Raw genomic sequence first — 25,352 nt, 5'->3', positions numbered from 1 at the left:
ACTTCTGAGGTAGAACTTTTCTGGAAATTTTTTAGACGTTCCTTTTCTTTCCGAAATGGGTGCTTGGATTATTTTACGCATTTCAAGACTGAGTTAGTGCTGCCTTTAAACCCTCTAAAGCTTTAAAAATGTTACAGTTCATTTTTCTGGTATACACCACTCAAAGAAGAACTCAAAGCTGGTTTTCAATGACCCGAACAATAAGCCCACATTACAAGGGATGTATGGCTGTAGTAATGAGGCATAAATGCATGTGCTAGCATACTTTTCAGTCACTGCGTTACTCTTTATTGAATTCAGTGCATACACCCACACAAAAAAAGAAAAGAACCAGGAAATTAATGTTAGAAGCCACGGAGGTGGTAGCTTCACTGGTTTGGCTGACAACGGCTGACAACGGTAAGCACTTGGATGGCGGGAAAGTGTCGAGCAACAAGCAATTGTTAAATCAAAAATTCATTCGGCCCGGGCCTTGTTCACAACTGATGCGTTGATGAGCAAGTTGCTGTGATGTGTGGATGGCAGTGAAGAGCTCGCTAGGTGTTCCAAAAATCGCTTTTCTTGCAAGGAGGATGCCAAGTAGATTGGTAATAAGGGGAAGTCAAATCCAGCTCTGTTCAACAGCCTGCAGAAGTAAAAAATATTAGAGTAACCAAGAGCACAGTCAGTCAGGTGCATGTTGAATGGCCAATGAGGAGTCGGAAGCAAGTGAGACCAGGAAATGGCAAGGAGTGACAGCACAGGCAATAAAATAAGCTAACTAAAAACATAGATGCGTATGATGTCATTTCAGCAGAGTGCTACGGCTCACCATAAACTCAAGAAGTCAATCACTGTGGAGGCCTTTAACAGAAGCAAAATTCAAACAGCGTGCATGGACACTGAAAGCCAAGCAGTCAATAGCAAGTGCACTGCCTTACTGTGGTGCACACTGTACTCACAGAACCTCCTAAGCTGCATCTTGCAAACAGGCTCTCTCTTACCTGCAAGATGTGGCTGAATCAAAAGTGGTTGATGGTTGACATCTTGCACCATCGCACGAAAACACAGCAGACATGCTGCTGTCCTGGTAATACCTGCATCACTTCAGTACACACCAGAGATGGGTTAAATAATGGACCTTACCTTGACAGCCACACAGGGGCACATCTGAAAAATAAGAAATAAAAGTGCATGGTTCCTAACACTGCATTGCCAAAGAAGCCCTTTCTAATCTGCACGATGAAGCTCAAACAGCGGGCGAGAGATTACTTACACCTCTGCACAAGAAGCATTAGTCCAGATTCCCACCTCCGAACTGAAACAATCTCCAGGCCAAGTCGTCTGAACAACCAGGTACAAGGTGCTGCGATTAATTTGCGTTAAACTAGACCCGGTCCTTGCTCCTCCGGCCAACAGTTGTAGTTCTAAAGGTCAAACAAATAATGGGGCTTGTGGAATGAACATTAGCAAACAGCCTAGACCTATACAAGAAATCATGAAGTGAAAGAAAAGGTGTCAGCTGCAAACCATGCTTACCAAAACTTGAGAAGTTGAGCAGGCAAGAAGGTCCTCTAAAAACCACTGTTAAACAGCCTGTTCCCAAAACGAAATGTACACAGTGAAGCAGGGAGAACGCCAGCTGTGCACGATGCAATGGTTTTCCAAAAAATTAAAGCTGCCATGCCTGCAAAGAGCCGTAGTATTTCACTGCACTGTCAAACAGCCTGTACACATACAGAGCAGCACCACTGAGGCCGACACTTTAACCACAGATGAGAAATGGAAGGTTACTTACTTTTGCGGAAAACGAGGCTCACATCCCAGTTCAACACTGGTAGTAAACGATACCGCAGAAAAAGGGGAAACTGCAAACTGCAGCGGCGTGAAGAGCCAACCAGCGCGGAAAAAAGTGCGCAGCGAAACGTACAATGTACGCAGCATCCACTTCGCGCGCGTAGCTATCGCTAGCCTCTGCAACGCCAAATGACCAAATGAAGTACTAAATTTCTAAACGTAAAAATAAACAAATGACCAAAAAACAAAAAAACAAATTGAATCTAATACTTTCATATAAAACTAAGCACTTGCAGCTTGCACTAACATTTTTTTCTGCTTGAAACGGTTAAAGCCACTTTGGCAAACTATAGCCTGCATCGCCACCGTGCGGAGCGGCACCAAACAGCAAGCTGCGGCGTGGCTCAAGAAAGATTATTGCCTCCAAGATCCGCCACAACGAAAACATAGCGCGCGGGTGATCTGCGCGCTAAACTGCGCGCGAGCGAGCTCGGCGAAGCGCCTGTCAATCCGCGTGCGGCCGCGAGCTAGCCGAGGCGTAACAGAGGCGTTCGCAACATGAAGCAAATTTTTTCACTCGCGTAACTACCGTCGGCTTTCAGGGCCATTATATGTTACCTAAATCCAGCCTTACGAGTGCCGGGTTAGCTGCACTCGATGTGGAACATTATTCGGGCTCCGCAGGAGAAAACGCGCTTTCAATGTTCGAATACAAAGAGCGGTCTTTGTACCGGTGCGCCTGCTCTTCGAAACGACAAGCAGGAGAGCCATCTAATTTATGTGCCGTGATTTACAGCATGCTTAATCCATGGCGGCAACTCTCTGCTGATTGCTGGCGCGTCTCCTTGACGTGGTCTCAAGTTCCACGTGTTAAAAACATCTGACTACAGCAAACGTAGCAGGGGACGGCAGAAAGTTAGGTGGGCGGATGAGATTAAGAAGTTTGCGGGGATACAGTGGTGGCAACTGACAAAGGATAGGGTTAATTGGAGAGACATGGGAGAGGCCTTTGCCCTGCAGTGGGTGTAGTCAGGCTGATGATGATTATGATGATGATGACAGATGTTTCATAGAAGTTTCACCGAAAACGTCTGACTGGAGTTGTTTAAGAGACGTGGCAGAGGAAACTTCTTCTTGTCGACATCTATGAGACGTTTGAACGCAGCGCAAGACGTTTGTAGTCATGTGGAGCTCTTCTCAGACGTTTGTGAGACGTTTTGTGTTTCGTGGGCCGTTTAGCTCAGAGACAGCGCTGGATTAAGGGGGTTCTAAGGGGGCTGCAGCCCAAGGCCTCAGCTCCGACAGCAGGGGAAGGGGCCCATTTATTCTAACTTGCTTAGTATATGGAACCGCGGGTAATGGAACTTTGAGCGACACGTATGAAGCGAGAAAACCAGAACGATGAGAGCCCCCACCTTATAACTTCGTTCAGCCGGATCAGTTGGGGGGAACTTGTCGAGCTGCAAAAACAGGAATCCCCCGCCACCCTGGAGGGGGCCCCATTTCTTATGAAGCGAGATATGCATTTGCTTACGGCTTGCGGAAAGTTATTCGTGGTTTTCTGTCAATCCCCCCGTTCAGTGGCGTCTGAAGGTGTATGGGAGTCCTGGCGTCGGCATAACATCCGTTTTTACAGAGCGGCGAGGCGGGACTCCCGCCTCGATAATATGCAGTGCGTGCTAGATGTAAAAAATAGTTGCTTTGCGCGCTCTGCATGGCTTACAAATGTAAGGAAATGCAACGCTTTAGCGTCACAAGTATCATCAGAGCAGGGCAGGCAAAAACGAAACCAAAATGCGCAGCGGAATTTGAAGCGGCGTCTACTTGTGCAAGTATCATATACAGACTGTTGAGAAAATAAACGCGCGCAGTAGAATGCTTCTCTCAGCTACACAAGTCGATTGTTCGAGTTCGAATATCGCACAGATATGACATTTTGTCGTATGTTTTATTCAACACCAGGTTTTCTTCTATAGCGTTACCAAACTGAAAAACAAATCAGGCTGCGCTCGCTTCTTAGGAGTCCCACAGTTTCACTTTGTGCTGTGGCGGCCACTAGGAAAGCGAAACGATCGTTTGTCGCTTTATGTTTAGGTTTATAGGCTTTGACGTCCGAAATCAAGTCCGGCTATGCGGTACGCCGTAGTGGAAGGCTCCGGATAATTTCGACCACCTCGGGTTCTTTAAAGTGCACTGATATGGCATAGTGCACGGGCCTCGTAGCATTTCGCCTCCAGTGAAATGCTACGAGGCCCGTGCACTATGCCATATCAGTGCACTCCAGTGAAATGCGACCGCCGCGGCCGTTCTTTTTTTCTCGGCATTGGTTTTGTAGAGCCAGGTGAATTTTAATTTTTGAGGAAATAGAAAGCACAGTAACTGCCTAGCTCACTTCTAGGTGGACGTGGGTTGAGGGAAGGGAGGAAGGTGTGAATGAAAGGAGAGATGGAGCAGCTGTTGTGGAGGGCTTAGGAATAATTTCGACCACCTGCGGATCTTTAACGTGCTCTGAAATCGCACAGCACACGGGCACCTTTTTGCATTTCGCCTCCATCAAAACGCGGCCGCCGTGTGGCTGGGTTTGAAGCCAAGTACTCGGCTCAGGGCCGAGCATGATAACGACTGAACCAGTGCTATTCAGATGTGCCCACGAGGGCAGTAGTAAATGTTCATCGTGTAATGAAATTAATTTCAATAAATTTTAATAATACCCTCTCGGCGCACCAATTAACGAGTGTTTCTATTTCCTAGTCGCTGCCGGAGTACCAACCTCAACTGTAGGAAGCTAGCTCCGCCTGCTTTTCTTCAATGCGTTAGCATTAGAACAGTGCTGCGAACGAAAACCCGTCTGTCGGCTCGTGTAGAGGCGGCGCGCGCTGCATGCCCCGCAAGCTTTCGGTCGGCCCACGTGGCTCTTCCATGGCGTTAGGCGCTCGGCCACAGACGGACATGTGTAGCGCGTCCCAAGAGCCTTGTTGTGTTTTGTGCGCTGTAAAACTGATGCTAATGCGTTCTGTTCCACGAATCCCATTGATCACACTTCAGTCTTTTTATTTAGTTTGGTGGAATTACAGTGAAACATGTGAATTATTCCAGTAGTGAAGCAAGGGGAAGGGGAGTCAGTAGAGGGAAAGGCGGCCTACATGCGCATTAGCCCAGGGCCCCCATTTTTCTTAATCCGGCCCTGCTCAGAGAAGCATTTTACGGCGTGCGTTTATTTCCGCAACACGCGATAATCATGTCTAGGTTCCCCAGAAGGTGATACATCACTCATTAAAAATACATCACACAATATTCGCTACAAAAAGCGCAGAAGTGATCACGATCTATATGAGGTGAATTTTTATTTTCTCTCGGAATGTTTCTGATCAGTGCATGCAGCGATGTCGTTAGGCAGTGAAAGCAGACGTGTGGCCACTGATGCGTGCTGTCGGGTTACCGTGATTGAGCCGGGAGGCCGTTGCGACTTAAACTTCGCAGTAAAGTATGACAGCAGTTGGTTGTATTAACTCTATGATGACAGCTTAGCGAAACGGCTATCCGAACACGCTTGGAAGCCAGTTCAAATTTTTAAAACGTTTGTTGCATAAAAAATAACCAGAAACAAGTTTTTCACGTCAAAAAATGATCATTTGCGACTAAAACTTTGACTGAAAGTAAAACAGCATAGCGAAATGGCTATCCGAACACGCTTTTAGAGTTCGAAACCGAACTTGAGTCGTCTTTCAGTTATAATCGTTACCCTGGTTATACTTTTTCAGCAGTTGTCGCAGTTCAAAAAATACAGACTAAAGTATTTGTTGATTTCCAACCTATTGGTGGCGGCTTATGGCTTGAATAAAAGTTGAAGCAGCTTGATCGAACGGGAAACAAAACACGCTTTTCCATTTCAAAACCGCAACCTGTCCAACACGCTGGAAGCCAGTTCAAATTTTTAAAACGTTTTTTGCACGAGAAGTAACCAGAAACAAGTGTTTTTACGTCAAAAAATGTTAATTTCCGACTAAAACTTCGAAGTAAAGTAAAGCTTGTAAAGAGGAAGATGAGCAGCGGCGGCCGCCGCTCCGCTAGCGCGCGGCGCGAGATCGCTGGCTGGATGACCGAAGCTCGGACCGGCATTTTGGCTAGCTGTCGCTAAGTTCCTTTCCCCGGAAATCCTGCTACAATTTGGTGGAGGTGCGGGGTACAGCCTTTGGCCAACGTCCTGGAGCTTCGCAGCAGAACGATCGCTCCAGCCATGTCCACCGACGCAAGCCAGTCATCTTCCCTTTCGCCTACGCCCGTCGTTTGCCCTGGCGCTCTCCGACAGCGGGACCCAGCCATTTTTACCGGGTCCGATGATCACGACGTGGAGGATTGGCTTGCCTCCTACGAGCGGGTAAGCGGCCACAACCGGTGGGACGACGCCATGAAATTGAACAACGTGGTGTTTTACCTCTCGGACGTGGCCAGCCTATGGCACAGGAACCATGAATCAGACTTTACCACCTGGTCTGCCTTCAAAAGAGCCTTTTCTGACATCTTTGGGCGCCCTGCAGTACGCAAGCTGCGCGCTGAACAGCGCCTGCGAGTGAGAGCCCAGCTACACGGAGAATCGTTCACGAGTTATATCGAGGATGTCATCAACCTCTGTTCAAGGGTGGACTCGTCTATGACCGAGGCGGACCGGATTAAGCATGTCCTGAAAGGCATCGAAACGGAAGCATTTCAGATGCTTATCGCCCGGAACCCTACCACCGTTGCCGAAGTGTTCAACCTGTGTCAGAGCTACGATGAGCTCCGCAAGCAGCGCATTCTGGTGCTACCACCTTCCGCGCAGCCTGACTCGCTTTCCAGCCTCGCCGTGACAACCTCCCACAGCTCGCTGCTTGACCAGATAAAAGGCTTTGTACGTGAGGAGGTGGCTCGACAGCTGTCACTTCTTCACGGCGTGCAGGGGCCTCCCTGCAACCTGGATCCGACCCTACAAACGGTGATTCGCGAGCAAGTGACCGAAGCGCTACCACCTGTTCGTCCGCCGGTTCCCGCTGCAGCGCCGCTCACATACGCCGACGCCGTCCGAAAACCAAGAGCCGAGCCGTTTGTCCCGTATTATCCTCCGACGCCGCCGCCTGCCTTTCCAAACCGACCACCTCCTGCTCGTGTCAACCCTTGGCGCACCCGTGACAACCGTCCTATTTGCTATGCATGTGGTGTTCCTGGCCACGTTGAGCGCCTGTGCCGACGCCGTGTGCCACCACCCGTGGATGACCCCAGAACCTACGTCTACGCGGCACCACAGCCCCCGCCACGTCCGTCGGCTGCCGAACAGCTTGATGCCTCCGCCGCCGTTCGCCATCCCCGCGGCGCCGTTCTGTTTCGCCAATGCGTCCTCATTCCCCTATGCGCCAGGAAAACTAGTTGCCGCAGTTCCCGAGGCAAGAACTGCGTATTCGGCGACAAGTTCAAGGCCTCGTTTGTCCCCAGCGAATGTGCTCGACGTTTCTGTGGAGGGCCACACCGCCTTGGCGCTTGTTGATACTGGCGCTGCTGTTTCTGTGATGAATGAGAAACTGTGCCGAAAACTTCGCAAAGTGACGACGCCGTTATCCGGATTTTCGCTTCATACAGCTAATGCGCAGCGCATCTCGCCTTTAGCCGCCTGCACAGCCAGGGTCATCATTCACGGTTCCTTATATACTGTTGAATTCGTCGTTCTCTCATCGTGCTCGCATGACATTATTTTAGGTTGGGACTTTCTTTCCCAACATGAGGCCCTCATCGACTGCGCTCGTTCCGAGCTCGAACTTCTTCCGTGCAGTGCTACCTCGCCTGATACGTCATCTTCGTGGGGCAAACTGTCTGTGGCTGACGACATCGAGATTCCTCCCTGCTCATCTGTTCCTGTCCATGTCTCCTGCCTCACCGCATCTGACGGCGCCGTCGTCTTTACACCATCCGACGTCTTCATCTCTCGACACGGTCTACCTCTGCCATTCGCTCTGCTCACTGTTCAAGACGGCTGCAGCCTCATCCCGATCTCGAACCCTTTTTTGAGCCCCTGCATATTTTTCCGTGGCGAATGCCTTGGCCACATTCAGCCCGTCGACTCTTTGCTCGGTCCCGAACGATGCGCCGAATCGTGTTCTCTTGCTACTAATTCTCTTACTTTGCCCGCATCTCCCGCTGTGGCCACAGACGATGCGTTTGCCGATTCCGTCGACGCCAGTCTTGCCACACCGCAACGCGCCCAACTACTTCACCTACTGAACCAGTTTCGCTCTTCTTTCGACGTGGCTCAAAACCGACTCGGCCGCACGTCTACCGTGACCCATGAGATCGACACCGGAGCCCACTTGCTGCTTCGTCAACGCCCGTACCGAGTTTCGGCAGCCGAACGCCAGATTATCAACACTCAGGTGGACGACATGCTTCAGCGAGGCGTCATTCAACCATCCAGTAGTCCATGGGCCTCTCCTGTGGTTCTAGTGAAGAAAAAAGATGGCACAATACGATTTTGCGTCGATTATCGGCGGCTTAACAAGATCACCCGCAAAGACGTTTACCCGCTGCCGCGAATCGATGACGCCCTTGACTGCCTCCAAGGCGCGGAGTTCTTTTCTTCTTTAGACCTGCGTTCGGGGTATTGGCAGGTCCCTGTGGCCGAGGCTGACCGTGCCAAGACGGCTTTTGTTACACCAGATGGCCTGTACGAATTTACCGTCATGCCTTTCGGCCTTTGTAATGCCCCAGCGACTTTCGAGCGAATGATGGACTCCATTTTACGCGGCCTGAAGTGGACCACGTGCCTGTGCTACTTAGATGACATTGTCGTCTTCGCGCCTGATTTTGAGACGCACATTCACCGCTTGGAGCACGTGTTGACATGTTTAACTGCCGCGGGGCTCCAACTTAATCTCAAAAAGTGTCGCTTTGGCGCCCGCCAACTGACAATTTTAGGTCACGTCGTCTCTAAGGACGGCGTGCTTCCTGACCCAGCCAAACTTCGTGCCGTCGCTGAGTTCCCCAAGCCGTCGACTCAGAAGGAACTTCGCAGCTTTCTCGGCCTGTGTTCTTATTTCCGACGTTTCGTCCGAAATTTTGCCTCTATCATCGCACCACTTACGAAACTTCTTCGGGGCGCCAACAACCTGTCCGATTGGTCACCTGACTGCGACGACGCCTTCATCACCTTACGCCGGCTGCTCACAGCGCCTCCCATTTTACGCCACTTCGACCCCACTGCTCCCACTGAAATTCACACCGATGCCAGTGGCGTTGGCCTCGGCGCTGTCCTTACGCAACGTAAACCCGGATTTCCCGAGTATGTCGTTGCCTACGCGAGCCGTGCACTGACAAAAGCGGAATCCAACTACTCAGTAACCGAGAAGGAATGCTTGGCGATTGTTTGGGCGATCGGAAAGTTTCGCCCTTACGTTTATGGCCGCCCTTTCGATATCGTCACGGACCATCATTCCCTGTGCTGGCTGGCCTCCTTGAAAGACCCTACAGGCCGCCTCGCTCGCTGGGCCCTACGCCTACAGGAGTATGATATCCGTGTCATCTATCGCTCCGGCCGGAAACATAACGACGCCAACGCATTGTCCCGCTCTCCACTGCCGCCAGACGTTGTCTGCCACTCGCCAACCGGTTGCGCTTCGCTGTCGTTTTCAACAGATACCATGGGCAGCGAGCAAAATAAGGACCCCTGGATATCTTCGCTTGTACGTTTTCTCTCAAATTCCTCGGCGGCACCCGTGCCTCGTGCCCTCCGCCGCCAGGCTGCTCACTTCGCCATTCGTGATGGTCTATTGTACCGCCGCAACTACGTCCCTACCGGCAGGAAGTGGTTGCTTGTCGTCCCTGCCCATCTGCGGTCGACATTCTGCGCCCTGTTTCACAACGACCCGCAGTCTGCTCATGCCGGCGCCTTTAAAACATACTCGCGACTCCGTCTCCGCTATTATTGGCGCGGTATGTCCACCTACGTCCGCAAATACGTCCGCTCGTGCCCTGACTGTCAACGTCGCAAGCCGGCTCCTCACCACTCAGTCGGCCAGATGCAGCCTCTCCCTTGCCCTTTCCGTCCTTTTGACAGAGTTGGGATTGACCTCTACGGCCCCCTTCCTTACACTGCTGCTGGCAACCGCTGGGTTATTGTAGCCGTTGATCACCTCACGCGTTACGCCGAAACCGCGGCTCTCCCTGCTCCTACGGCACCACACGTTGCCTCTTTCATATTGCATCACTTCATTCTTCGCCATGGAGCGCCCCGAGAACTGCTGAGCGACCGTGGGCGCGTTTTTCTGTCCAAGGTCGTGGAATCTCTTCTCAAACAGTGTAAGATCACTCACCATACCGCCACGGCCTACCATCCTCAGACTAACGGTTTGACGGAACGGTTTAACCGCACCTTGGGCGATATGCTGTCGATGTACGTGTCTTCCGACCACTCCGACTGGGACAGGATCCTGCCGTTCATCACCTACGCCTACAACACCGCCACGCAGACCACCACCGGCTTCTCGCCATTTTTTCTCCTCTACGGGCGCGAACCTTCCTCACCACTCGACACAGTACTTCCTTACCGGCCCGACGTGTCCGAGTGCACCACTCTTTCGGAGGCGTCCAAGCATGCCGAGGAGTGCCGTCAGCTCGCTCGGTCGTTAACATCCGGCGAGCAGGGGCGTCAAAAATTCCGTTTCGACACAAGCCACACTGATGACAGTTTTCTACCCGGCTCTCTCGTCTGGCTTCACGTGCCGTCTACCTCACCTGGCCTTTCGTCCAAACTTCTCCCCAAGTACCACGGACCTTACCGCATCGTAGAGCGCACTTCCCCGGTCAACTACATTGTCGACCCGGTGACACCCTCCACAGATCAACGCCGACGCAGCCGCGAGACTGTTCATGTGTCACGCCTGAAGCCGTACTACGACCCGTGTGTGTTGTCGTCTCCCTGACTCGCCAGGATGGCTTCGCCTTCAGCCCGGGGGTGATTGTAAAGAGGAAGATGAGCAGCGGCGGCCGCCGCTCCGCTAGCGCGCGGCGCGAGATCGCTGGCTGGATGACCGAAGCTCGGACCGGCATTTTGGCTAGCTGTCGCTAAGTTCCTTTCCCCGGAAATCCTGCTACAAGCTAAAAAATACAACTGTCCCGCACCAAGTAGCTCACCGTCCCATGCATGGTCCCATTATAGTGTCTATAGTCCCATGATGCTTTGAGCGTCCATGTTGGCCGTGGAGGAAGGAAAGAATTAAGGCATGGAGGAAGGAAAAAGAGAGGAGAGGCCCTTTCCACACAACACCATGGGAGAAAAGTGTGGAGGAAATCACGTGGTTTTTTTAGCGATCGGGAGGACATCTAGTCCGGGCAGCTTAGCAACGGCGTCGTAGTTGCTGCTTGCCAACCGGGCGGTAGCAGACGGTCGCGGCGTAGGCATACTTTTCTCAACTGCTCGAGTTTGTTTTTGATCGTGCTCACAGGCTGACGTTGGCGCCGTTCACTCATATCTCTGGTGTAATTCGCTGCAAAACTCTCGTTGTTGCGTGCATTGATTTCAACGTGCTCGGCGACCACGATCGCACGGGCATTTCGTCTACTGCGTCACTGCTCGGAGCCGTCAGGAGACTACCGCTGCTCACTAAGGAGCACTCGCGCTGTTCGTTCACCAGTGATTCAATACGCCATGCGCTAGAGAGGTCGTCGGCGTATTGTGCGGACGTTTCACGTCCTGTGCGTGCAGTGTGCGTGTACCATTCGCGCTCCAGTTTCCATCGGCAGTGAATCCTCGTTGCTATTAGGCGTGTTCTTGCAACGCTCCAGTGATCGTCACTGGTGTTAGTGTAACTGTCATTTTCGTTTTTCGCGATTGCGCTTGTGTGAGTGGCGGGGGCCATGACATGGGCGGAGGGCGATATTTTAAAGGAAGCATGCAGCTGCGCTCACTTTGCAGAAACTTTATTACCCGCCCGTTTCAAGCGTGTAACGTTTGAAGCGTCTAGAGAGCTCTAGCTTCTGGGACGTGGCGGGCTCAAGTGTATTCGTTCCTATCGTGGCCAAGTCTGTGTTTCTGGTCGCGCGCTATGCTTAGACCGGTTTCCTGTTGCAGGATTGCAATTGCTTTTCTATCTGATGTCATAGTCAAGAAGTGCGAAAAAGGCGAAGCTCTAACTGAATTAGGAGGCCTTTTCTCACGTGTTTATTGCGCCCATGTCCTGTGATTGTGTTTTTTGGGGTAAAAAGTACTTAGTGAAATGAGGACCCACATGTGCGCTGAATATGTCTGTGGTTATGTTGAAGAAAAATAATTTGATGCATTCGATCATTACGTACAATAGATCAACTTTCATTTTATGTGTTGTCATCACGAGTAAAGGGTGCTACTATGCAGTGACATTAGAAGCTAGTATTTCATCAATTACGAAAAGCGGTGTGTACGGCTGAAGCTCTGCACATTAAACATTAAACACGGCATTGAAATGATGCACAACCCCGTGAAACTTATACTGCAGCCACTGGGTACTTCTAAACTTCTAGAAGTCTGAAAAGCTACGGTAATATATATATCATGCACAATACTATAGATCTGTGGATATGTGAAACATGCTATGTTGCCATGCTACAAAGGATGGATTTATAGAGAGGGGCAGTCACATTTTAAACATTTATTTCTTGGACTTTTTTCATTGAGAAAAAGATGTTCAGAATGGTTATCCTGTGTAAAATTTCAGATGAACCCTCCCCTGCTGTCTACTATATGCACTTTGGCCCTCTCCGTTTCTGTCACCTGCGTGAGTGGCTCTTGGAGTTGTGAATCAAAAGTCATTGCTGGCACGGCCACCAATACAACACGTTATGATATTACATTTTGCGTTCAGGGTCAAGAACTCAAACTTTTTAGTATACTTGCCCATCCTCACTGCTGTATACGAGAAAGCATTCCTTACATCACCAGCCGCACGAAAACATATTGCTATGAAGGTAAGTGTAGTATTTATGGCCAATAACAAAGTACTGCAGAATTTTTCCTACCCTCACTGCTGCCAGCACAAGGCAACGTTGACATAGCCAGCTTCCCAAACATATGCAATGGAAGCAGATGGCAACATTCAGCAGCAAGAGCTGCATTAAAAGGCAGGTTGAACACTAAGGTGGGGTGTGACCATGCATGGCAGCATATTGTGCACGACTCAGCCGAAAGCAGACAAGTGCACACTCATTTAGCATAAAACTGAGAGGTTTGTGCTATCCCAAGCAACCACAGATATCCGTCGGACGTACAAGCTAGATCCGAACGTCCTTTGCCGAGATCGGACGTCCATCGGACGTACGAACACAATCCGATTTCGGATATCCGTATTCGTGCATCCTCTGGACGTACGGACAGTGTCCACTTTTGTATATCCGCATGAGAGACGAGGTGGACGTCCGAAGGATGTAAGGTCGAGTATTTTCCCAGGCCATGAGTATGGATGTTTTTTATTTCACAGAAAATTCGAGTCTTTCTTGTATGTATACTGTTTTATTTGCATCAGTTGGAGGGTTTGACGCGAAGACGTTTGTAAATTGGTACGATTCCACTCCTACCTGCAGTGCAAGAGCCGCCAACGAGCTAAATTTATCTAAGAGGAGAAGCAGGTGTTGCAGAATTTTGCAAGAACTCAATGACTAGTTTTATATTTATAAAACTTCTCCAAATTAGAGGAGTTGCGCGACATGTCCACTGTTTTGCTAGCTAAACTTGCCATTGAAACCATTCGTAAGCATCAAAACCAATGATCAAAACTCCCGTGCATTCTGCTATCACCATCATCATAGATGTCAGTTCGCGGTCAGACCAATCCATCAGTACGGCTCCGTAGCGCTGTTGTTGATATGTCGCGTAGTGTTGTCGCGCAGATCTTTATAGCTCTGTTATTATAAAATGTGGCTTTGTTCGGTCTGTGGACGAAAGTTGTATGTAACTTAAGCAATTCGAAAGATACGGGAAGCGCCTGGAGCTCTTCTGGAACACCGGAATCCCGTACTGCGTCGACCTTGGTGTAAAGAAGGCTTAGTGCACATGTGATTGCCTACGAAGGTATGTATCCAGTACACTTCTTGGAACTTTGCTTCTAGGACAATGCAGCATGCTCATATAACATTCGTTCACAGGACAGTGGGAGCAGTAAGCGCGAGGAGATGGCTTCCCCAAGTGTGTGCTGTTCTCACACTTTCGGGAGCCTACATCACACAGCTGCGGGAACCCTCAACTCGCGCGACTAATTCCCACTCCTCTTCAAAGTTGCGGGACGGAGTGTTTTCGCATCTTATTAATTTTTAAGGCATCGCTATGTTTACTGTGCCTATATAAACAGTGCCAACGCGCGAAAGGCAGACCATAGGAAGCACGTGAGGTCGCAGTGGTTCGCAACGGAAGCTTTGCGGCTTTCTGTGCACAGTCGCGTACAGTGCTGCGCAGGTTAGTGCCCTAAGGCCCATGAAAATAAATAAAGAACAGATACATTGTCAAATATGGTGTGGAAAAGTGAGAGCTGTTATTGCCTTATACTTATTGAGGTGTTTGTTAAAGTGCATTGTCTGTTATACTTGCAGCATTAAACACTTCTATTAATTGGTTCCAATGTTTTTACTTTGGCTACTGCATTGTGCAATTTGTTTCACATGACTGATGTTTGCCGCGTTCTTTTTTATTTCAGAAATCCTGTGGGTGGGAAGATTACGGATGTGTCCCAAGCTTGCCAGATTTGAAGAGTCACATTTAAGAAATTTTCCGAATGTAACCCATTGCTCTGCTGATGTATCATCAACCACAATAAAATATGCGTGCTATGCATCAAATTGTTTTTGGTTTTATTGCATTGCGCGGAGTGAAAAAAGCACGCGTGCACCATATATGCGAATATTCGAGAAAGATCCGCCAATGGACGTACTCAACTGGACGTCCGTCGACGGGCGAACCGTATACCTTTGGCCACCTTTCGGACGGCCGACGGACGTCTACCGGCTGTTTGCGGATGTTCAGCGGACGTACAGAACATCCGAAATAGTCCTCTGTCGGCCGTCCGAAGGATATCGGTGGTTGCTTGGGATCCTCCAGAGAGCGCGATTAAAGTGCGGCCAGTATGCGGCACAGTTTTATGCGAGCATAGCATGCAAACAACCCAATATCATTAACCTTGCTCAGGGATCTCATGCATGAACCTCTAAACTCATTCTAGCAAAGAAGGATTTTTTTTACAACCTCATGAGCACATTTGACAGCTGTCCACTCAAAAATCATTATGCTCTCAAATAGAAAGTGTTGCAGAGTACCATTCAAATATAAGTCTCGTGCAAGCAAGCTGTACATGAAAGGCTTCCAGGGTAGCCATATACTAAAACATTTCAGGAAGCTTAAGTTTAAAGGGAGTACTTTACACTGCATTACACTCCCTCTGGCTTCAGTTCAAGGAAATCATTTTTTTCTGTATATGCAGATATGTCCCCTCAAAAAACAAGCGCGTTAAAACCAAGAACCCGCGGATCACGCGAGAGGTCATTCATGCAAAACGCAAAGTGAAAAGGCTGCGTCGCTCTATTAAGTCCAAAGGTGCTAACCCCGACAGAACACAAAAATTAGCCAGTGCAGTTGAAATCTTCAAGGATAAAATGACGAAATCAAAGGAATACTACTTTAGTGTTACGCTGCCTGACTTCCTTACATGTAGCCCACACAGGTTCTGGAACCACTTCCGCAATAGAAACACAGCAGGACACGAACAGACACCAGAGGAAAACAGTGCGAAGGCTAATTACTTTAATGACTTTTTTCAGTCCGTATTTACCACCGATAATGGCGTTATTCCCCAGATGGCAACAACCCGAACTTCAGATATAAGAGAAATAAACATAACTGATGACGGAATTTTCAATCTTCTCTTGAACATCGACCCGAAGAAAGCCAGCGGGCCAGATAACATACCCAATGCATTTTTGAAAAGATACGCCGAATGGTGCAGCAAATATCTCGGCATAATATTCCGCAAATCACTTGCTGTGTCAAAACTACCGGGTGACTGGAAGCTGGCGAAAATCATTCCGATCCATAAAGGAGGAGATATCAGTAGTGCATCAAACTTCAGGCCCATTTCACTGACTAGCACCGCATGTAAAGTTTTCGAACACATAATCTCAAATCAACTGACCGATTTTCTAGAGCATAATAAGTTGATATCACCTGACCAGCATGGTTTCCGCCGAGGGCTGTCGACTATCACTCAGTTAATCGAAGTCGTTCATGACTTGGCCCTCAGCATCGATACCTGCAGTCAAACTGATATATTGTCGCTGGTTTCCTTTAGCATCGCGACGATGCTTTTCGAACGGGGGGGCTAATGACACTAGCGCTACTGAAGACGACGACGTGAGGACATTAAGCGAAAAGGACGAAGTTCGCCACCATCGGACTCGGCACCGGACGTTCTTGGGAGCCTTCTAAACCGCCTTGAGCGTTAGCGCGTCTTACACCGACGTGACAATATTACTACTAGATTTTTCCAAAGCGTTTGATTGCGTGTGCCATAACAAACTAATCGCAAAGCTGCAATGCATGATCGGGCGGGGGGAAGTTCTGGGTTGGATCAAAGAGTTTCTATCTAACCGTTCTCAATTTGTAATCTTTCAAAATATGCCTTCTAAAATAACCGCGGTCACTTCGGGAGTTCCGCAAGGCTCCGTTCTTGGCCCACTTCTCTTCCTTATTTATATAAACGATATAACCGCTCAGATTAAGTGTAACATTAAGCTATTTGCAGACGACTGCATCATCTACAGGAAAATAGAAAGTCCCGAAGACCACATTGCGCTTTCCCAGTCACTTGACGCTGTGGTGGATTGGTGTGACAAATGGCAGATGACCGTTAATTCTAAAAAATCAGTGTGCATGTCAGTAACCAGGAAAAAAATATCCTCATCTTTCCCTTACAGCATTCACGGTACGCCACTCATGAAAGTCTCCCAGCATAAGTATCTTGGTATTACACTAACCGCTGACTTTAGATGGGACGTACACATCGCTAATGTAACATCGGCAGCATTACGAAAACTGTTTTTTTTAGAAGATGTATCCGACTCGCACCAGCATCTACTAAACTCCTAGCATACAAAACTTTCATAAGACCTATTTTAGAGTACGCCCACACTGTTTGGTTTCCGGAATCAACCACTAACAAAGCAAAACTAGAAAAAATACAAAGAAAGGCACTACGGTTCATCCATAATAAATATAAGCGTACTGACTCCCCATCGAACCTTGCAGCTATTTCAGGACTCCCGACGCTATCAATGAGAGCAAAGCACGCGCGTTTAAAATTTTTATACCAACTGTTGCATAACGATTATAAAATCAATGTGTCAAAATATATTTGCCCGTCCCAGACTCGACCGACACGACACAAACATGCACTCACTCTAACTGATTATTCCTATCGCACAGATGCACTTAAACATTCATTTTTTCCTGTAGCCATCCGAGAATGGAACAAACTGGATGCCTCGATTACTCATGCGCCGACCTTAACAACGTTCGCTACAAGGCTCGAGGCCAGTATTGCCGCAGAGTAACGCTCTCAGGGTTGCACATGGGCCTCTGGGTATTGATAATCAGTTTCACTTCTGTTCCTTCTTGTCGTCTTAATCAGTGCATCACCCCTTGCGTAGTCATAGTTTTTCTTCCTGGGTTCGATTGTCCGCTATCATTCAGCATTATTATTGTTTCCATCATATACGTATCTTGTATTGAGCGCCAAGGTTTTTTCTTTCATTTTTTGTTTTCGCTTCTACGTGCATGTTGTTCACTGTTAGCCGTATTTGATCACTTCATATGGTAACCTTGTCTGGAGCTGATTGTACATAGTTTGTCCGCAGGTAGACAAATGAACCACTGTTCTACTAGATTTATCTTTGCATGTGTTTTTGCCACATTTTGAAATTTCCTTGTGTTGTGTGATGTAGTTCTTGCCTCAGTGTAACTGTTGTGTATGCCCACCTGCTAGGGCCCCGTAAAGGGGCCTGCAGTATTGAAAATAAATAAAATAAATAAATAAAAATTAAGGTGGGATAGTTTGTTCGGAAGCTTCATGAAATACACTGTGAGATCCAAGACACACAGCATTAAAAAGAGAAGGAAAAAAGAAAAAGAAAGGAAGAAGAAAAAAAGTGCTTTCAGGCAATCGGTATGTGAAAGCTCTAATTTTAGAACGTTCCCCAAAGCTCTTATAAAATTTGACAAAATATTGTGACGAAGACGAAGCTGGCAGTGGCGCGGGGCGGAGCGCCCGCGCTAGGCCAGCGGCCATTAAATCATCTCATAGCCATGGTTCACCACGTCTCATTCTTCGGCTGGCCGCCACGTAACTTTATGTTTGCAGAGATGACTCAAAAAACCTGAGCAGCTGGTGACTATTGCATGCCATACTCAGTAAAGAATGCAGGGGCTCGTTTGGTTGAATGTGAAATTTACCGTTGATTTTATATGCGACTATTGTTGCGTATACCTTTATGCGCTCGCTGTAGTTTCTACCGGCATCTTGCTTACACCTGCGATTAATTCAAACCCGACTTTACGTATTCATTGATCACACGCGCCCTTAGGTTATTTTAAACTCAAGGTAGACACGTGCGCCGAAGCAGATGAGTAAAATTCTTTCACAATACAGCCATTACCAGTGGCGTAGGCAGAAGTATTTTGTCGGGGTGTGTTATACGCCGCTGGTAAAAAGAAAGAGACCCTGCGCTTAAACAATACCTTAGAGATTTTTCTTCTTTAATAAAGGCGAAGGGTTAGTTTTGTTCACTGCAATATCTATATAAAGATACGTATGCACACAGGATACCGAGAACTTCATTCATAAAAAACATTTATGTTTTCACAAAAAACAACTCATACGGAAAAACGTGGCTATTTACAATATTTTCACATCATATACAACAACACAAAAGCTTCTGCTCTACAACAAAGTCATCAACTGCAAACAAATGGCATTTGTCAAAACTTCTACCCCGTACATGCAACCCTACGGGGGCCTGTGCCCATGCGGAGGAGGAGGAGGTAAACTTTATTAAAGAAGAGATCTTAGGCGCGGATTGGGGTCATGTTCCCCTCCCGCGGTGGGCTCCTCTTCTAGGCCGGACGCGAGGTGGCCGACCGAGCAGCCATCAAAATCTTACAAAAAATTTCCAATACCCGCCAGATAACATTGATCTGGGTCCCCGCCCATTCGGACCATCCTGGAAACGAGGCGGCGCACCAATTTGCCCGAGGATTCGTGGTTAACCGGGAGGTGCGCTGCCCCGAGCTCAGGTCGGCCAAGGAGCGAATGACAACCTACAAAGAAATTACTACCCACTTCAAGAAAGAAAGACAGATCTTCCCAGAACCACATAAATCCCTCAGTAAAACACAACAAGTCAATTGGCGGCAGCTCCAAACAGACACTTTCTTTAATCCATATGTACTCCATATGGTTCCCGGAGCAGTACAGCCCCGTCTGTTCTCTCTGTGGGCATCAAAAGGCAGACACACCGCACATCCTATACTCATGTACTCAAGACAAGCCATCGCACAGTCTGCAGCTCTCTACCCAATCTCAGTGGGAGGCCGCGCTGCTCAGCTCGGACCCGGAGGTTCAACTTCGAGCCACAGAGTGTCCATGCGGTAGCACGCTCCTTCGTTGGCTTTGAAACGCGCGCGTAATCGGCGCGGCGGCGAAACGTCAGCATGACGTCAGCTCGGACAAGATGGCGCCGAGCTTGTTTCCGGCTTTCTTGGAGGAAGGAAAATTAGAGGAGAGGCCGTCACGTGACATTTTGTGAAGCCGAAAACAAGCTCGGCGCCATCTTGTCCGGGCTGACGTCATGCTGACGTTTCGCCGCCGCGCCGATTGCGCGCGCGTTTCAAAGCCAACGAAGGAGCGTGCTACCGCATGGGCACAGGCCCCCGCAGGTTTGCATGTACGGGGTAGACGTTTTGACAAATGCCATTTGTTTGCAGTTGATCACTTTCCTGTAGAGCAGAAGCTTTTGTGTTGTTGTATATAATGTGAAAATATTGTAAAAAGCCACGTTTTTCCGTATGAGTTGTTTTTTGTGAGAAAATAAATGTTTTTTATGAATGAAGTTCTCGGGATCCTGTGTGCATACGTATCTTTATATAGATACTGCAGTGAACAAAACTAACCCTTCGCCTTTATTAAAGAAGAAAAATCTCTAAGCTATTGTTTAAGCGCAGGGTCTCTTTCTTTTTACCAGCGGCGTATAACACTCCACGAAAAATACTTCTGCCTACGCCACTGGTAGTGGCTGTATTGTGAAAGAATTTTACTCATCTGCTTCGGCGCACGTGTCTACCTTGAGTTTAGAATAACCTAAGGGCGCGTGTGATCAATGAATACGTAAAGTCGGGATCGAATTAATCGCAGGTGTAAGCAAGATGCCGGTAGAAACTACAGCGAGTGCATGAAGGTATACGCAACAACAGTCGCATATAAAATCAACGGTAAATTTCACATTCAACCGAACGAGCCCCTGCATTCTTTACTGAGTATGGCATGCAATAGTCACCAGTAGCTCAGGTTTTTTGAGTCATTTCTGCAAAAATATTTTGTCAAATTTTATAAGAGCTTTGGGGAACGTTCTAAAATTAAGAGATTTCACATACCGATTGCCTGAAAGCACTTCCTTTTTTCTTCTTCCTTTTTTTTTCTTTTTTCTTTCTCTTTTTAATGCTGTGTGTCTTGGATCTCACAGTGTATTTCATGAAGCTTCCCAACAAACTATCCCACCTTAATGCAGTGTAAAGTACTCCCTTTAAACTTAAGCTTCCTGAAATGTTTTAATAATAATAATAATAATAATAATAATAATAATAATAATCTCTTTATTTGTGTCGTAGGGTACACAGTCGGCACTGGAGGCCGGCAGTAAAAGCTGTCAGAAACGACAGCTTGACAGAGCCGCAGGCCCCCATGCACTTGGCAGCAGTACAGTGGCAATGCTTATATGCAAAAAAAAAGATGCTATACACAGTACAGCTCACAGTACACCCTGATAAATAAATTCTATTTTGTTTACAGAATACAACAAAAATTTTTGTGATATACGGCATAAATTAATAGAAAGAACATAGAATAGAACATAGAACATGATGGATAGAACATAAAATTACCGTGGCTTAAGGCATGAAACAATGACAGATCAGTTCTATGAACTCATAAGAACAAAATATACAGGCGGTTGTAGGCAAGAAAAGATAGTCAAGATTACAGTTCACTCGACAGGAGCAAATAGCATGGATACAATACGATAAAAATAAAAATCCGGTAGGTAAACATGGTCACTTAGTGTAAGGAGAAATTATTCAGTTGAAAAGGATATGGGTGTAGAAACAAACTCAAGTATTAAGAAACAGAAAAAGAAGTGGAATTGCGGATTGTCAGGGACAATCAGGCATGATCATTTGGACATGTAGTATTTTCTGATTTCTTTAAATGGATATATTTGTAATTGTACATTTTCTTTATTTAATTTATTCAATAACCTCGGCAACTGATTTTGCAATGTTTGATGACCATACGTTGTGCGGTATTTTTTTACCATCCAGTATTCGCTGTAACGGGTGGCATGACTTGGGGTGTTGTTTTGAATATTCGCTAGCTGTTTTAAGAATGTACCACCATTCTTTACTTCCTGTTTATAAAGCTTACTCAGTCGGTAGTCATACATTGTCATAATAGGCATCACATTGTATTTTAAAAATATTTCATGGCTGTGAAAGCGACTATGTACATTTTCTACTGTACGAAGAAACCTTTTCTGCAGTATATGAAGCTTTTGTACATTTTCCTTTGTTGTGGATGCCCAGACTAACTGACAGTAGTTTAACCTTGAGGAGAATAGGGTGTTATAAATGGCCAGCATAACCTTTCGGGGTAGAATATTTCGATTGCGATATATATGAGGCCTATAACTTGAGAGAGTTTTGCTGCTAGATGGTTGATATGATAATCCCAGGATAAAGTTTCATGAAAAATAACTCCTAAGGTTTTAAAATTAGGAACAATTTCAATGGGAACAGAGTGTAAGGCTATATTTCTGTTTACTGTTATGTTTCTGCCCTTTGACCTGAACAAAATGCATTTAGTTTTGGACACATTGATCGTCAGGCAGTTTTTCTGAGTCCATTCCTCTAAAGCATGTAGTGTAGATTGTGCGGAGTCACATAATTCTTCAACATCTTTTCCTGCAAAAAAAATGCTCGTGTCATCGGCATATAAATAAAATTTGCAGTGGGGGAAATATTAGTAATATCATTTATGTACATGTTGAACAGGAATGGACCCAAAATACTGCCCTGCGGTACACCACTACACACCTCTAGTTGTTCAGAGACCGAGTCAGCTATTCTATTTGTTTTCGATGTTCCAAGTATGATCGTATTAAACGCATGGCTTTGCCACGGAAACCATACCGCTGACATTTCAGAATTAATATTTCATGATTTATGAGGTCGAACGCTTTGGAAAAGTCTAAAAATATTCCAAGTATAAAATTACCTTGCTCGAAATGTGTTAAAATATGTTCCTTTAGTGTCAGAAGAGCAAATTCTGTACTTAGACCTCGCCGAAAGCCATACTGAGAGTACCCTGGAAGCCTTTCATATACGGCTTGCTTGCACGAGACTTATATTTGAATGGTACTCTGCAACACTTTCTATTTGAGAGCATAATGATTTTTGAGTGGACCGCTGTCAAATGTGCTCATGAGGTTGTAAAAAAAAAATCCTTCTTTGCTAGAATGAGTTTAGAGGTTCATGCATGAGATCCCTGAGCAAGGTTATTTATATTGGGTTGTTTGCATGCTATGCTCGCATAAAAGTGTGCCGCTATTGGCCGCACTTTAATCGCGTTCTCTGGAGGATAGCACAAACCTCTCAGTTTTATGCTGAATGAGTGTGCACTTGTCTGCTTTCGGCTGAGTCGTGCACAATATGCTGCCATGAATGGTCACACCCCACCTTAGTGTTCAACCTGCCTTTTAATGCAGCTCTTGATGCTGAATGTTGCCATCTGCTTCCATTGCATATGTTTGGGAAGCTGGCTATGTCAACGTTGCCTTGTGCTGGCAGCAGTGAGGGTAGGAAAAATTCTGCAGTACTTTGTTATTGGCCATAAATACTACACTTACCTTCATAGCAATATGTTTTCGTGCGGCTGGTGATGTAAGGAATGCTTTCTCGTATACAGCAGTGAGGATGGGCAAGTATACTAAAAAGTTTGAGTTCTTGACCCTGAACGCAAAATGTAATATCATAACGTGTTGTATTGGTGGCCGTGCCAGCAATGACTTTTGATTCACAACTCCAAGAGCCACTCACGCAGGTGACAGAAACAGAGAGGGCCAAAGTGCATATAGTAGACAGCAGGGGAGGGTTTATCTGAAATTTTACACAGGATAACCATTCTGAACATCTTTTTCTCAATGAAAAAAGTCCAAGAAATAAATGTTTAAAATGTGGCTGCCCCTCTCCATAATGACAACATAGCATGTTTCACATATCCACAGATCTATATTGTGCATAATATATATTACTGTAGCTTTTCAGACTTCTAGAAGTTTAGGAGTACCCAGTGGCTGCAGTATAAGTTTCACGGTGTTGTACATCATTTCAATGCCGTGTTTCATGTTTAATGTGCAGAGCTGCAGCTGTACGCACCGCTTTTCGCTACTTGATGAAATACTAGCTTCTAATGTCCCTGCATAGCAGCACACTTTCCTCGTGATGACAACACATAAAATGAAAGTTGATCTATTGTACGTAATGATCGAATGCATCAAATTAGTTTTCTTCAACATAACCACAGACATCAATGAAATTCAGCGCACATGTGGGTCCACTAAGTACTTTTTACCCCAAAAAACACAATCACAGGACATGGGCACAATTAACACGTGAGAAAAGGCCTCCAAATTCAGTTAGAGCTTCGCTTTTTCGCACTTCTTGACTGTGACATCAGATAGAAAAGCAATTGCAAACCTGCAACAGGAAACCGGTCTAAGCATAGCGCGCGACCAGAAACACAGACTTGGCCACGATATGAACGAATACACTTGAGCCCGCCACGTCCCAGAAGCTAGAGCTCTCTAGACGCTTCAAACGTTACACGCTTGAAACGGGCGGGTAATAAAGTTTCTGCAAAGTGAGCGCAGCTGCATGCTTCCTTTAAAATATCGCCCTCCGCCCATGTCATGGCCCCCGCCACTCACACAAGCGCAATCGCGAAAAACGAAAATGACAGTTACATTAACACCAGTGACGATCACTGGAGCGTTGCAAGAACACGCCTCATAGCAACGAGGATTCACTGCCGATGGAAACGGGAGCGCGAATGGTACACGCACACTGCACGCACAGGACGTGAAACGTCCGCACAATACGCCGACGACCTCTCTAGCGCATGGCGTATTGAATCACTGGTGAACGGACAGCGCGAGTGCTCCTCAGTGAGCAGCGGTAGTCTCCCGACGGCTCCGAGCAGTGACGCAGTAGACGAAATGCCCGTGCGATCGTGGTCGCCGAGCACGTTGAAATCAATGCACGCAACAACGAGAGTTTTGCAGCGAATTCCACCTGAGATATGAGTGAACGGCGCCAACGTCAGCCTGTGAGCACGATCAAAAACAAACTCGAGCAGTTGAGAAAAGTACGCCTACGCCGCACCGCAAATGCTACGCCGCGACCGTCTGCTATCGCCCGGTTTGCAAGCAGCAACTACAACGCCGTTGCTAAGCTGCCCGGACTAGATGGCGTCCAGATTGCGAAAAAACCACGTGATTTCCTCCACACTTTTCTCACATGGTGTTTTGTGGAAAGGGCCTCTAAGGAAAGAACTAAGGAGAGGCCCTCACGCATGGAGGAAGGAAAACTAAGGAGAGGCCCTTCGTATTCCCAATGCATTGACGAGAATGTGGCGAAAGTCTCGTCAAAATTTAGGCTTAAAAAGTCGGGCCACTAGCAACGTTGTCGTTGTTGCTAAGAAAACTCGGGCCACTATAGTCGGATACAACTTAAGTCTGCAGTGAAGCTCCGCCCACATTCAGCCTCCGCGCACAGAATTCTTCCACGATGAAAAAGTAATCCGCTGCTTAAACGTTTCTTGTGACCAAAACAAGAAGCTCATCACAAGAAAAATATTATGAGCTCTAGGATTTTGACATGTGGATTGTTTGATATAGTCAAGCATTAAAAAGCTGATGTCGTTTACAGTTGCGGTTGGCCAGCGGAGTAATACAGGACGCCGCGAACCGCGGCCCAGTGTTAGCAACTGCTGTTTTTTTAAGTTGTATCCTACTATAGCAACGGCGTACGGCGTCGTTAGCGTCGTTGTTGCTAGGGGCCCGAGTGTTTATTGGTGGCAGCGGACGGGCTGGCACGGTGTGTTTAGCCTTGCGTGTTAGTCTACATGCCTGGCGTCGTGACGTTACGCACGCATCTAGGATTGCTTTTAAATGCGGTAAATAACCGCTCATTTGATATTTTGTTCGTCAAACTTGGTGTC

The sequence above is a fragment of the Amblyomma mixtum genome, chromosome 8, assembly GCF_055824585.1.
Source record: "Amblyomma mixtum isolate Tamu chromosome 8, ASM5582458v1, whole genome shotgun sequence".
NCBI classification, from domain to species: Eukaryota; Metazoa; Arthropoda; class Arachnida; order Ixodida; family Ixodidae; genus Amblyomma; species Amblyomma mixtum.
The sequence above is the reverse complement of the archived record's forward strand: the minus strand, read 5'-3'. Positions refer to the sequence as shown.